We start from the raw sequence: 16,266 nt of genomic DNA on the forward strand, positions 1-16,266 counted from the left end.
GGAGGATCACTTTTGACCCGGAAGGAGAAGGCTGCAGTGAGCCAAGATCACACTATGGCACTCCAGCCTGGGCAACAGTGCAAGACCCTGTCTCAAAAAAAAAAAAAGAAAGAATAAATATATAAATATGATAGAAATGAGAAGTTGGAAGGGCATGAAGATAAAGCTGAGAAAATCTCCCAGAAAGTGGAACAAAAAGGCAAAGAGATAAGAGAGAAAAATGAAAGAAAGTTAGGACATCAGCCCATCATGTCTACCCTGAAATAATAGTAGAGAACATAGAAAATGTTCTGGAGAAAAATTATCAAAAAAGTAATCTAATAACATTGCGCAGGGCAGAAGCTCATGAATTTCCAGATTGAAAGGACTCATAGAGTGTGCTTGGCACATTGATAAAAATAAATTCATGCCAAGGTACATCGTTGTGAAATGTCAGAACCCTGGGGGCAAAAGTTTCCATAGAAGAGAAAAGTAGGTTATATACAAAGGAAAAGGAATCAAAATGGCATCAGGTGCCTGAACAGCAAAATGGGAAGCCAGAAGATAATGGAACAATGTTTTCTTTTTTTTTTTTTTAATAGAGACAGTCTTGTTATGTGCCCAGGCTGATTTTGAGCTCCTGAGCTTAAGCAATCCTCCTGCCTCGGGCTCCCAAAGTGCTGGGATTACAGGTGTGAGCCACCATGCCTGACCGGAACAATGTCTTTAAAACTTCTGAGGTAAAATTATTTCCAACTTAGAATTCTATATTCAGTCAAACTGTCAACCATTAGAGAGGGAAACACAGAAGCCTCCTAAGATAGAAGGAATGTTCTATTTTTTAAAGTTTGCCAAAGAGTACATGCACATTCATCTTATTCCTTAAGCTATTATAGGTATGTTCTATACACTAGTAAAACTGTCTATAGGCTGGGCATGGTGGCTCACGCTTGTAATCCCAGCACTTTGGGAGGCCGAAGCAGGTGGATCACTTGAGGTCAGGAGTTCAAGACCTGCCTGGCCAACATGGTGAAAGCTGTCTCTACTAAAAATACAAAAATTAGCTGGGCCTGGTGGTCAGCGCCTGTAATCCCAGCTACTGGTGAGGTTGAGGTGGGAGAATCGCTTGAACCTGGGAGGTGGCGGTTGTAGTGATGCAGTGAGTGGAGATTGTGCCGCTGCACTCCAGCCTAGGAGACAGAGAAACAGAGTGAGACTCCTTTTCAAAAAAAAAAAAAAAAAAAAAAAAAAAGGAGGAAAAAAAAGTCTATAACATAATTTAAAAGTAATTTTTAAAAAAGTTACCAAATATGTCAAAAGATTAAATGATGGGTACATGCATGTTTCTTATGTTATTCTCTGTACTTTTAATATACTTAATATATACTTTAATTTTTTTTTTGAGACAGGGTCTCACTCTATCACCTAGCCTAAAGTGCAAGGCATGATCATGGCTCACTGTAACTTCAAACTCCTTGGCTCAAGTGATCCTCCCACCACAGCTTCCCAAGTAGCTGGGACTACAGGTGCGCACCACCACACTGGCTAATTGTTTTATTTTTAGTAGAGACAGGGTTTCACCATGTTGGCTAGGCTAATCTTGAACTCCTGACCTCAAGTGATCCGCCCGCCTTGGCCTCCCAAAGTGCTGGGATCACAGGCATGAGCCACCTCGCCGGGCCAAAAGATGCTTTTTTAAAGTTGCTTATGTCTTCAGAGAGATAAGATAGTACAGCCATAAAAGAATAGAAACAATTCTTTGAGCACCCATACAAATTTTTTGAATTAGCCCTAAAATCATAATACTAGGTCATTATCCTCTAGGCCTTTTTTTTTTTTTTTGGTAAAGACAGAGTCTTGTTATGTTTCCCAGGCTGGTCTCAAACTCCTGAGCTCAAGCAATCCTCCTGCCTCTGCCTCCCAAAGTGCTGGGATTACAGGTGTGAGCTACCATGCCCAGCCCCCTGGGCCATTTTAAACTTGAAAAATTGAATTATATATAGTTTCTTCCACCAAAATGCATCATTTATAGAGGTCAACATCAATAAATTTTGAATATTAAATCTGGAATACTTTGGTTATGACCCTGATTAAATCAGAAGAATGGACTAAATGAACTCTTATCCCCTTCTAGCCTGTACAATTCTAACACCTTTTTGAGTTTGAGCTATAATATAGTTACAGATACTAAAGTAAAATACATAATATTCTTCCAATCTTTTTTTGTTTGCTCAGACTCCTTCTGTCATTCTCAATCCTAAAGGCTAACATAAAACTTAGACCATCCTCTGGCTAGAGTGGGACTCTGAAAAGCGAAAAGAGTAGCACATCCTCTTGGGTTAGAGATTGGTTTTCTTCCTGGAGCTACTGAGAAAAGTCTCCCTTTATCTGCTGAGGTTTCTAAATTGTTAGCACGTAAGCTTGAAGTTGTTTCTTGCCTGCTTGCTAGGAATGCCTGCCTGAGAATGAAGTGGCTCAGAAGACAGGAGAGCAGATCAAAGGAAGGAGATCATTTCTTAATGGCAGTATTTGAATTGTGAGTGAAAATAGGTCGATTCTTAAACTTTCAAATTTCACAAATGAAGAAACAAGACAAAGATTAACTTAGAGGAAAGCAAAAGATTGTATCGGAAACAAAAAGAGAAATTATAAAATGCTACATGTCTCAGCTGTGAACAGCTTTTATGTAGTCATAATAATGTAAATTGTGAATACTGGTTTAGCCAAAATTAAAACATAATTATAAGGGGTGAATGGTAAGATGAGAAGAATAGATACATAGGAAGAAAGTAATGAGTAAAATAATGCTCATCCTAAAATAGGAAGTCAATAGATGATATGGTTTGGCTCTGTGTCCCCATCCAAATCTCATTTCCAATTGTAATCCCCACATGTTGAGGGAGGGAGGTGATTAGATCCTGGGGCGGTTTCCCCTATGCTGTTCCAGTGATAGCGAGTGAATTCTCACAATATCTATGGTTTTTAAGTATTTGGAAGTTCCTCCTCACTCTTCTCTTTCCTGCCAACTCGTGAAGAAGACGCCTGCTTCCCCTTCCACCATGATTGTGTTTCCTGAGGTCTCTCCAGCCATGAGGAACTGAAACTTTTCCTTTGTAAATTACCCCGTCTCAGGGGAGTTCTTTGTAGCAGTGTGAAAACGGACTAACACCACAGATGATGTCTAAAGCTGAAAACTCACCAAGCAGCTATATAAGCATATTATTTAGAAGTTAAGACATGGCAGGTCATGGTGGCTCATGCCTGTAATCACAACACTTTAGGGGGCTAAGGCAGGAGGATCACTTGAGCCCAAGAGGTCAAAAGCAGCCTGGGCAGCATAGTGAAATCCATCTCTACAGAAAAAAAAAATTTTTTTTAATTATCCAGGTGTGGTGGTGCATGCCTGTAGTCCCAGCTACTTGGGAGGCTGAAGCAGGAGGATTGCTTGAGCCTGGGAGGTCAAGGCTGCAGTGAACCATGGTTGCACCACTGCACTCCAGCCTGGGCAACAAAGTGAGACCCTGTCTCAAAAAAGAAAAGAAAATATGACCAAAAACCTCTCTCCCAACCTCAAAAAAAAAAAAAAAAAAATCCCACTGAGGCCAGACATGGTGACTTGTGCCTATAATCCCAGCACTTTGGGAGGACAGGGTGGGAGGATCATTTGAGCCCAGAAGTTCAAGACCAGCCTGGACAACATAGTGAGACCCTGTCTCTATAAAAGCAATTTTTAAAATTCCACTGAAACAATTAGAATTACTGCTTGGGGCCCTTGGTAGTCCCCTTTTAATGTAGAAATTCATATCCTTCAGTTCTGACAAATGTTCTTGATTTACTTATTTGATTATTTTCTTCTATCCATTTTCTCTTATCTCCTTTTATGAATTTTTTTTCTTCTTCTTAAAAAGAAATCCTCAGATTCCTTTTACCATCTGAAATACCTGTTATGCAGATATTGAACTTCTTGCACTGGTTCTTTAGTCCTCTAAATCTTTTCTCTATGTAATTATCCTTCTCATTGTCTTTTCACTCTACCTTGTGAGAGATGTCCTCAATTTATATAGTTATCTTTCTCTCTTTTTTTTTTTTTGAGACAAAGTTTTACTCTGTTACCCAAGCTGGAGTGTAGTGGCACAATCATAGCTTACTGCAATCTTGACCTCCCAGGCTCAGGTGATCCTCTCACCTCAGCCTCCCGAGTAGCTGGGATTGCACACACATGTGCTACCATGCCCAGCTAATTTTTGTATTTTTTTTGTAGAGATGGGGTTTTACCATGTTTGCCAGGCTGGTCTTGAACTCCTGGCCTCAAGTGATCCACATGCCTCCCCGGCCACCCGAAGTGCTGGAATTACAAGCGTGAGCCACTACACCCAGCCTGCAACTCTTCTATTGAGTATTTTTTAATACATATTCTTGTGATTTGAATATTAAGGATGTCTTTCTTACTCTTTTTAGAGACAAATAGATAGATGATAGATAGATGATAGATGATAGATAGATAGATAGATAGATAGATAGATAGATAGATAGATAGATGATAGATAGGTGGATAGATAGATCATCAAACTGTTCTCTTTTATGGATACAGCATTCTCTCTTCTTTATCAGAGATATGAAAGTATTTCCCTTTTCTCCTCCTGCCTGTATCCATCCCTTCAATGTTGTTTTAATCTACTTGTTGCCCTCTCTGTCTTTCACATAAGTGGGTCCTCTCAGATGTTGAATGACCTTGGATTCCCTAAGAGCAGGTGACTAGAAAGCGAATAGAGAGCTCTGAGCATCTTCTGGATGCACTACATTTAGGGGGTCCTTTGCTCTGGTGGGTGACATGAGTGGCCCATTTCTTTGAAGGAACTCTGATATCAGGATCTTTAGGTCTTCTTGGCTCATCAGGTTCCCCAGAGATGACTTTTCTACTCTTCAGCCTAGAGAGAGTAGAGGCTGGAAGCAAACATTCTGGGAACTAAGGATAGGAAGACAAGCTGACTGCTCTTAGAATATATGTTAAAAATCACTTAATTCCACTGTTCTTTGCAGAGTAGCCCCTAGCTTCAATGTTGCCTAGTGTCTTCCATTTCCAATACCCTCTTTCGAATAAACCTGCAATATTTTGTCCTTGTTGGGCCTACACTTGATCCACTATACAGAGTAGGGGAAGAGCTCTGGGGTGAGAGGTGTCCAACTGCATCTTATAAACACTTTCAGCACAATCTCCTATTTATAGGCTCATGCCTGTAATTCCAGCACTTTGGGAGGCCAAGGTGGGTGGATCACCTGAGGACAGGAGTTCAAGACCAGCCTGGCCAATACAGCAAAACCCCATCTCTACTAAAAATACAAAAACCAGCTGGGCGTGTGGCAGGCGCCTGTAATCCTAGCTACTCAGGAGGCTGAAGCAGGAGAGTTGCTTGAACCCACGAGGCGGAGGTTGCAGTGAGCCAAGATGGTGTCACTGCACTCCAGCCTGGGCGACAAAAGCAAAACTCTGTCTCAAAAAAAAAAAAAAAAAAAAAAAAGAGTTATCTCTGCTAGTTTATAAGTACCTGGACATCAAAAATAGGTTAATATTTATATTCATGTATTTCTTTCCATGTCTAATACAGTGAATTGTACCTTGATCTTGCACAATAAATGATTGTGCAATTGATATTTCAGCATAATTACCATGAGGCAAGACTAGATAAAAAAAATCTAGTAGACTGATAAGCTTTTAAGTAATTTTTACCAAAAATTTGGCACAATAACAATGATTATTATTTTTTCCTTCTAATGAATACCACAAATAAGTGTTTTGCGCTGTGTAGGAAAAAAGAAAGATGATTGGGCAGAATGCCTAACAAGGTTGAATAATTAGTCAAATTTTATTTTTGAGCATTTTTCCTAAAATTCAATTGCATGGTTTAAATGCTTGCTCTTTGCTGCTTTGGAAATCTGTTGATAAATGACATTGCAGTCCTTGATATGCACTTGCACAGGCATTCATGTGTTTCTTGCCAGTGCCAGGAGGCAGAACCAATATTATTTTTCCTTTCTGAGGGTGAAGGAGTTCACAAAGATCACCTGACTAGTCAAGGCCTTTTCTACACTGAGATCTTTCTGACAGGTTATTGAATCATCACCAACTGAAGAAAATAAGGACTGTTTGCACTATATGTTTTCACTATCATTCATTTGCTTCTTGGTACCTTCCAAAAGAGATGAGCGATTTTTTTTTCTCTTTCTTTAGGGTGGCAGGGTGGGGTGGGATCTCACTCTGTTGCCCAGGCTGAAGTGCAGTGGCACAATCATGGCCCACTGCAGCCTTAACCTCTTGGGCTCAAGCAATCCTCCCACCTCAGCTTCCCACGTGGCTGGGACTACAGGTGCATGCCACCAAGCCCAGCTGGCTTTTTAATTCTTTTGTGGAGACAGGGTCTTGCTATATTGCCCAGGCTGGTCTTGAACTCCTGGGTTCAAGTGATCCTCCGACTTCAGCCTTCCAAAGCGTTGGGATTATAGGTGTGAGCCACGGTGCCTGATGAGTTGAGTGATTCTGACAGAATTTGGTTCTTTAAATAAAGGTATCAAGAAGCATCTACAGCTTGTATTGGCCACCCTGAAATGAAACAGTCAGGAAGAACTAGATTATAAATTCTTTGAAGGCAAAAAACGCTTAATTTTCTCTCTCATATCTGATCACCCTATACCACTAGTGGACATAAAATAGATGTTCAGACCGGGCGTGGTGGCTCATGCCTGTAATCCCAGCACTTTGGGAGGCCAAGGCAGGAGAATCACGAGGTCAGGGGTTCAAGACCAGCCTGGACAACATAGTGAAGCCCCGTCTCTACTAAAATTACAAAAAATTAGCCAGGCCTGGTGGCGGGTGCTTGTAATCCCAGCTACTTGGGAGGCTGAGGCAGGAGAATCGTTTGAACCCAGGAGGCAAAGATTGCAGTGAGCTGAGATCACGCCACTGCACTCCAGCCCAGGCTCCACCCCCTCAGCCTCCCAAAGTGCTGAGATTACAGGCGTGAGCCACTGCGCCTGGCCTAACTCTAGTGCAAGACTCCGTCTCAAAAAAAAAAATACATGTTCAATACCATTGATGTTTGAATAGGTAACAGAAGTTTCCGAATGGGATTATTTTCTCCAATTTTAGATGATTTTATTGAAATTTGCTATCTGGTTAATGTTAACTAATGTTATTCCGCTGAGTATAATCTTCAGTTCACATTTCTGCTGGCTAGTAGGCTTCCCAAAGCCATTTACTAACATGAACATGATAGTGCAACCAGCCATAAAATCTGGAAGAGTAACTAAGAAACCTTCCTTCGCTTATGAGTTTATTGATTGGTTTATTTATTCTGATGTTCCAGAATTATATGAATCTAGACTATGCTTCTTTTGAAAGCCTGGATTTTATTTGGAAAAGGTGATCTTTTCCAGTAACATTTTATTACACTTTCAACTTATAGCATATAAAATGTGCATTTGGAATCTCTCCAACAGCAAATACAGATATAGTTTAATTCACCCTGACTAAACAGTCCAGAAACAAAAATATTCTGGGGCTCACTGATCTGTAAACACAAAATTAATGAATCATGTTCTGGTAGTCATTCTGCTACTCATGTGATTTAGCCTATTACACATTTAAATATTCATACCTTTGTCTGTAAAATAGAAATAGAATTGCTTATTACCTTCTGAATAGTTTTAAGGAAAAACCAATAATATAGATTTTAATACTAAAATATATGTGTGTATAGATGTCATGACATCTATTTATTAAATATTAAATAATATATAGCACATGGCTGGGCACCATGAAGGTTAAAATCACAGCTTTAGAAAGAAACAATTCACCTTTAATTTCCAAAATTTGGTTAAAAGCTTTCTTTACAAATTTATGTAGTTATGTAGTCTTAAGTATTTAATAAAATATATTTATGTCAAGTAAACGATAAAAGTCTTGCTAGCCATCTTAGTTTGGTAAACAATGCTCCCAGAATTATTGAAAAATCTAATTGTCATTAACCTTTGCAAATACACACAGTTGTAGTCTTTAAGAGTGACAAATTACGATTATGGCCTAATTACTGAGGCTTACTCTAGACAAGTACAAAATATTTACCATGGAATATAAGAATCCATACAACCCAATTGCTTCAGTACAGATAAATTCTATGGCTATCTCATGCCTAAACTTTTTATTTTTTTTATTTTAGAGGAAATAATATAATTGTCATTTTATGTGCTCAACATCATAGAAGTAAAAATTATAGTCTCCAAACAAGCTTTGTTCAAATGTGTTTGCAAATGTTCTTTCTGTGTGCATTTCTAAACACCCCTCACCAAAGAAACACACATATATTTAAACAGATTTTGCCACTGCAGAGTAAGCAGTAAGGAAATCTACACAATTATAGATGTTTCGATGGCCAGGCATGGTGGCACATGCCTGTAATCTCAGCACTTTGGGAGGCCAAGCCAGGCAGATCACCTGAGGTCAGGAGTTCAAGACCAGCCTGGCCAACATGGTGAAACCTCATCTCTACTAAAACTACAAAAAATTAGTCAGGCATGATGGCACATGCCTGTAGTCCCAGCTACTCAGGAGGTTGAGGCAGGAGACTCACTTGAGCCCGGGAGGTGGAGGGTGCAGTGAGCCAAGGTCACACCACTACACTCCAGCCTGGGCATCAGAGCAAGACTCCATCTCAAAAAAAAAAAAAATTATAGATATTTCAAAATACTTAGGGTAACTGATATAGAATGTAAAGACTTAGAAATTGGTTCTTCCAAGCTCTTTGTACTTCAGTGAGCTATCCTTTGGTGGACATTTCTAAATCTAACATTGTGTAGGATCTTATTATACCATCTATTGGTGTTTCAAAAATGCTTGTCATGGGTATGGTATCAAATATTTGATACCTTTAATTAAAAATAGACCAAAAAGGCAGGCAACCTTGAGCATGAGTCAGCAATTGATCAAAGAGTATCTCTGCTCTAGAATTAGAATCCATATACCCTGATCCTAGTGCTTGATTAATTGGATTTGACCAAAGGGGCCATATATTTATTGTGACTTTATAACTCATAGAATGGTAGAACTAATAGTTGTTCATCTCATACTTCACAGGATTGTCATGATTCTCATTTTACTTTTAGTTATTTTTCAAACTTGAGTAAAGTATTTTTATATGCACAGAATTCTAAAGTATTCACAAATTGGCATACACTCTGTATATTATCCATTTTCATAACACTGAATGTGCTTCAGGTTGACACATCGAGCAACTTAGTTTGAAGACATTTTGGGTGATTAAAATAATTTGGATTTGCCAGTGACCATGAGTTTTTTCCACTGCTTTTCTTCTTTAAATAGATTTTTTTCCCTGCACTTAGAGGAAATGTGAGTTCAGAATTAGATTGACCTGAGTTTGGCTCCTCTTTCAAAAGATACTTACAATTCATTGGGAAAATTGTCAACTCTACACACAGAATAAGTCCAGAATCCAAATCCTTCTCTCCAGCTTCACTGGCTGCAATGCTGGTCCAATCTCCTACTTGAACAATTTTAATAGTCTGCTAGCTGGTCTGTGTGCTTCCACCCTTTCCCCCACAGTTTATTTCCCACACCAGAGTGATCCTTCTAAAATATAAGACATTATATGCCTCTCTAACGCTCAAAAGCCTCCAGTGATTTCCTGCTTCATTCATTTCATCCATTCAAAAGTTCATTGGCCTACAAAGCCTTGCATGAGCTGGGCCCCCCTACCTATCTCACTTCATTTCCCACCATTTCCCCATCTCGCACACACCTATCTCACTTCATCTCCCACCATTTCCCCATCTCACACTCCACACCTATCTCACTTCATCTCCCACCATTTCCCCATCTCGCACTCCACAGCAGCCCCACTGGCCGCCTTCATATTCCTCAAACACACCAAGGAATGCACTTTTGCATGTGCTGTCCTCTTTGCCTTCTGAATGCTGTTCCCCCAGGTATTTTCATGGCATCCTCCTTTACTTCTTCTAGATCTTGGCTCAAATGTCTCTTTAAGAAGACTTTTCTGATCATCCTCTATATCTAGTAACATATCACCTCCTTGCCTTTTTTTATTTTTCTCTGTAGCACTTATTCCCAAGGAAAGCATCATATATTTATGTGTTTATTAATTTGTAAACTGACTTTCTGCATTAGAATGTAAATTCCATAAGGCCAAGGACTTTATGTTGTTTATTTTTGTATACCCGACACCAAGAATAATGTCTGTCTGGCATGTAACAAGTGCTTAAAAAATACTTGGTGAAGGAATGTACATAACTTGTTAATTGCTTGACACTGGGCAAATTGAAAATTATTTTTTTCTTATCTCTACAATAGGGCTAATAATGAATATTTCACAGTTATTGAGATGATAACATAAAATGAAATATGTAAAATCTCTATAGCATAATGCTTGCCATATTATAGTTTTTAATACATAATTATTTCCTTTCAATTCACTATGATTTATTCTGCAATACAAACTTTGAGAGTGGCTACTTAATTTATAGAAAAATGTATGATAAGGAATTTCACCAAAACCTCATAAAGGTGGGCCAACAGCTAATCATCTTTCAAGACTCAGCTCTCAAGTATTACTCATTCCTTTTATTTGTTGGTTTATTTAACTTGCTTTTTTTTTTTTTTTATTGAAGGGGTTCTCACTATGTTGCCCAGGCTGGACCTGAACTCCTGGGCTCAAGTGATCCTTTCATCTCAGCCTCCCGAGTAGCTGGGTTGCTAATTCTGTAAAGACTTTCTCTGACCTCTCTGAGAGTCTTGACCTTTATATTCATTGTGATCCATGGTACCCTCTAACCACTTCTGGCATAACAACAATAATTCATTATACATACTCCATTGTTTATCATTTTCCCACATTAGACAAGTCCTTAACGCCAAGTTTTATTTACCTTTGTATTCAAGTCAAGCAAATATTCAATAAACGTATGTGCAATAAAATTGGGCATTTCAGGCACATACAAATAAAAATACCATTCCCAATCCCTATAGAGAGAATGGCCTGACCAATCTGTGGAGAGAACACATATAAGAAACAATTTCAATATATGATTGTAAAGCCAAAGGCTAAAAACCAAGGGTTAAGTTTCTAGTAATGGCATTATAAAGTGGTCAGGTGAACTTTTATGCAGATAACAATGATAAAAACTGGACAAAACATTTATTTAAAACAATGATTTGAAGACTCTGGAGAAAACCAGAAGTTGCAAACAGTTTATTCTTGAAAGACTGTAACAGCAGCAGGTAAGAATTGCAATTTGTGGGTTTTCTTTTTTTTTTCTGCCTGAGGAGAGTTTGTAATGCCCAAAGCTCCTGGGACAGAAAACTGCAGTATTACTGGTGGAAGAAGACAGAGTACACAGCTTTCAGAGCAGCTGGAACTTTAGGAGGAAATCTTAGAAGCAAGAAAACCACAGAAGGGATAAGGCCCATATTCTGAGTATAAACTCTACCCAAATCCCTAGCTGACTGCTAAATTATGGGTAAGTAGAAAAGACCACATGGGGATAGCAAAAGATAGGTAGAAAAGAGAGAATAATGTATCTGCACTTTGTATCAGAACTATCTCAGGCAAGATTTGTGACTTTGTTGGTCTTTTGACAGAGTATATTCCCAACCTGAACGCAGCTGAGGCAGCAGAAAGCTGAAGGCTTAATGGCCTGAGGTGCCAGAGGAATAGGTGGAAATTTGTGGAGAGTGAGAATGGGTAGCTCTGAAATTAAGGGAACTACAGAGAGTGCAAGCTCCAAATTGGATTTTAAAAAGTTCCCCAATCCTTGGCTAACACCTAAACTACATAGATCATAACTGGAATCTATAGGTAGGAAGGAAGAATGCCGGAAATGGTAACTGTGTGGGTAAATAGATACGTAGTACATTGTACACACATACATTTCCTCACTTTATTTAAAAGATACATAACTGCTGAAAGCAAATATTACAGCACTTTGTTACTAATATGAAGAAGAAAGCAGGAGTGGCACTACAGATCCTACAAAGATTAAAATGGGAATATTTAAACTTAAAATAAGGGAATTTTTTTTTTTTTTTTTTGAGACGGAGTCTCGCTCCGTCGCCCAGGCTGGAGTGCAGTGGCAGGATCTCGGCTCACTGCAAGCTCCGCCTCCCAGGTTCACGCCATGCTCCTGCCTCAGCTTCCCAAGTAGCTGGGACTACAGGTGCCTGCTACCACGCTCGGCTAATTTTTTGTATTTTTTTAGTAGAGGTGGGGTTTCACTGTGTTAGCCAGGATGATCTCAATCCTGATTAACACAGTGAAACCCCATCGCTACTAAAAATTTTTAAACATCCTTATGCCAATAAATTCAATGGTTAGATAAACAAATTCCTTGAGAGACCCAAATTATTAATTTTGTTAATAGAAAATAGAAAATATGAATAGTCAAATTAAATTCAAATTAAAAACTTTCACACACATATACACACACAACTCCAGGTCTAGATAGCTTTACTGGTGAACTGTATTAGACAATCAATAAAAGAGTAATACCAATTTCACAGAAACTGCGTTAAAAAAACAGAAGGTGTGAACCATTTTTGACTTATTTTACAAGACCACCGTTATGTTAGTACCAAAACCAGTTAAAGACATCATGAGAAAGAAGACTATAGATTAATCTTTCCTGAACATAGACAAAAGGAAAAAAATCTTTAAACTATTAGAAAATTAAACCTGCAATATATAGAGAGGATTAATATGTCATGACCATGACCATGTGTTTGTAATTGCAGGATTTCAAACTTGATTTGACATTCAAAATCAGTTGACATGGCCAGACACGGTGGCTCATGTTTGTAATCCCAGCACTTTGGGAGGCCAAGGTGGGTGGATCACCTGAGGTCAGGAGTTCGAGACCAGCCTGGTCAACATGATGAAACCCTGTCTCCATTAAAAATACAAAAATTAGCCGCCTATAATCCCAGTTACTTGGGACGCGCCTATAATCCCAGTTACTTGGGAGGCTAGGGCAGGAGAATCACTCTAACCTGGGAGGCAGAGGTTGAAGTAAGCCAAGATTATGCCATTGCACTCCAGCCTGGGCAACAAAGCGAGACTCTCTCAAAAAAAAAAAAAAAAAAAAAAAAAAAAAAAAAAAATCGGTGTAATTCACCATATTAATAGAATAAATAAGAAAAAATATATAATCATTTTAATAGATACAGAAAAGGTATTTGGCAAATTTCAACACCCCTTCATTGTAAAACTCTCAACAAATAGGATAGAAAAGAGCATCCTCAATCTGATAAAGGACACCTGCGGAAAACCGAGAGCTAACATCACACATCATATTGAAATATTGAGTATTTCCCCTCCAAAGAAGAAGGGATGGTCTGCATTCATCACATATATTCAACAAAGTACTGGAAATCCTAGTCATTACAATAAGGCAAGAAAAAAAATACAAAGCAAGATTGGAAAGGAGGAAGTAAAACTGTATTTACTCCTCAACATGATTGTGCATATAGAAAAGTTTAAGGACTCTCAAATAAACTACTGAGACAAATAAATGAATTTAGCAAAATTATAGAAAATAAGGTCAATATTAAAGAATCAATTGTATTTCTAGATACTAGCCAAGATCCCTTGGATATGAAATTAAAGAAACAATTACATTCACAACAGCACTAAAAAATATGAAATAGGGATAAATTAAACTGTTCAATGTCCTTAGTCTTGTCCTTAGTCTTTGGGAAACTGCAAGTTAAAATCACAATGATACACCTCTACAAACCCACTAAAATGACTAAAATTATATACTTAATCATACAACCCAGCCATTTTCTCCTAGATATTTGCCCAAGAGAAATGAATACTACATAAAGATTTACGTACAAATGTCCATAGCAGCTTTACTCAAAATAGCCCTAAAGTGGATACAATCCAAATTTCATCAACAAGAAAATCGATAAACTAATTGTGGTGTATTCGTAAAATGAAATACAACTCAGTTGGGGAAAAACAGAAAACACAAGTTACACATGCATGCAACAACATCAATGAATCTCAAAAAGTTTATGCTAAGTAAGAAAGCCAGGCCAAAAAAAGTACACACTGTTTACAGAATAATCCGAAAAAGGCAAAAGCAATCTATCATGATAGAAAGCTGATCAGTTGCTCGGGACTCAGGGTGGAGGCAGAATTGACTGAAAAGAGGTATTAGGGAGGCCTGTGGGTGACAGGGAGAATGCTCCATATCTTGTAGTAGTGGTTTACTCAAGCATATACGTTCATCAAGATTGTATGCTTAGAATGGGTGCATTTTATTGTATCTAAATTATAACTCACTGTAGTTCTTTAAAGGTAGCTTCATAAGAAAAAGAACTAATCCATGGCTGACAATAGTATTTTTCATTATAGAGTTTAGAAAAGAGGGGCTCTTAGAGGTACATCATTGAAAAACTTTTTTTTTCAACTACAAACCCAATTCCACTGTGTGTTACAAATTAACATGGCTGATAAAAGCATTCTGGTTAGCCTGATAAGAAAGATAAATAAATCACACTGAAATCAAAGCACTAGGATTCTTGTTAGGCTCAAGAGCTAGTAAAGAAGCCCTGCCCCTCAGGAATATAAAAAGTAGTGGTGCTGGAGATGCAACCACCACAGAAAATAAAACCCAAAGGGCTGGGGAAGAGGTGAAAAGAGGATAGTGTGAATACCAACCTGGATCCTTTGCTGGGAACTCTTGTTATCTTGTTCTGTATTTATCCAGTGCTGTATTTAGAAAAGATTAAATCAAAACTGTGAAATTAAAACATGATGAGTGACAGTTCTGAGAGACAACAGCTGTGGCACTAGATTTTCATCATGTCAGGCCTGAGATCTGTATTTCAGGTCACTTTTTTCCATTGGCACTGATCCTGAAGGACAAAAATTATCTTTCTATTGGCTCTTTTCTAAACCACCTGTTGCCTCCATGAGGTAGAAGATTAATAGGGTTTAAATAGGAAGTGAGCCATTTCAAAGGTCTGGGTTGAATGGGGTCTTCATAGAGCACTTACCTTAGGAGTTTAGGCAAAATATTATCTGGTGTCATCAGCAATAATAATCCCATGTGTTGTATTCCCCTTCTAGGTAGAGAAAACTTTTGAATCACAATACACATTTCAAATGCAAACCCACAATTAGAGAGTTGAACAAATATCTATTGTTTTCTAAGGTATATGAAAAAATATATCTTTCGAAACAGTTATTCCTAATCATTGTCAAATAAATCCCAAGTAACTAAATAATTTAAGGCATTATGAGAATGTACCTTTCTTCCTTCATCTTTTTGAGATGAAGTCTTGCTCTGTCACCCAGGCTGGAGTGCAATGGCGCAATATCGGCCATTTTATGGGTGCATTTTATTGTATTCATTGCAACCTCCGCCTCCTGGGTTCAAGCGATTCTCTTGCCTCAGCCTCCTGAGTAGCTGGGATTACAGGCGTCCGCCACCACGCCCGGACTTTTTTGTATTTTTAGTAGAGACAAGGTTTCACCTTGTTGGCCAGGATGGTCTTGAACTCCTGACCTTGTGATCCACCCACGTTGGCCTCCCAAAGTGCTAGGATTACAGGCATGAGCCACCACACCTGGCGCCTTTTTTCCTGCTTAATAAATGCATAGGCCAGGGGTGGTGGCTCATGCCTGTAATCCGAGCACTTGGGGAGGCCCAGGCGTGTGGATCACTTGAGGTCAGGAGTTGGAGACCAGCCTGGCCAACATAGTGAAACCCCATCTCTACTAAAAATACAGAAATTAGCCAGGCACGGTGGCACACACCTATAATCTCAGCTACTCAGGAGGCTGAGGCAGGATAATCACTTGAACTTGGAAGGCAGAGGTTGCAGTGAGCCGAGATGGTGCCAATGCATTCTGGCTTGGGCAACAGAATGAGACTCCATCTCAAGAAAAAAAAAATGTATAATTTCAAAAGTCATGAAACTACCCTTGTCTATAAAATAAGGTTTTGATAAATGGTTAAATATCAATATTTGGATAAGCTGATTCTGGCATATCTATATGATGGAATACTATCAGCAATAAAAAGGAACAGACTACGGATGTACTCAAGAAAACTGATAAATCTCAAATTCATTACGCTAAATGAAAAAAGGCCAAATTCAAAAGCCTACATACTTTCTGATAACATTTACATGGAATTCTGGAAGAGGCAAAATTATATAGAAAAAAAAAAACAGATGAGTGATTTCCAGGGGCT

At 38.6% G+C, this 16,266-nt stretch overlaps 1 long non-coding RNA gene across 2 annotated transcripts in view; it reads right to left on the minus strand.

The window, feature by feature from the left end:
* The window catches only part of LOC100938916 (uncharacterized), a 106,459-nt gene that overhangs the window by 43,122 nt on the left and 47,071 nt on the right, over positions 1-16,266 (minus strand). For both annotated transcript variants that reach the window (XR_008525377.1, XR_008525375.2), the window contains exon 4: positions 14,727-14,777. This is a non-coding gene — a long non-coding RNA (uncharacterized LOC100938916). The remainder of the gene's footprint in view (positions 1-14,726; positions 14,778-16,266) is intronic.

The sequence above is a fragment of the Pongo abelii genome, chromosome 4 (genome assembly GCF_028885655.2).
Source record: "Pongo abelii isolate AG06213 chromosome 4, NHGRI_mPonAbe1-v2.0_pri, whole genome shotgun sequence".
Classification (NCBI taxonomy): domain Eukaryota; kingdom Metazoa; phylum Chordata; class Mammalia; order Primates; family Hominidae; genus Pongo; species Pongo abelii.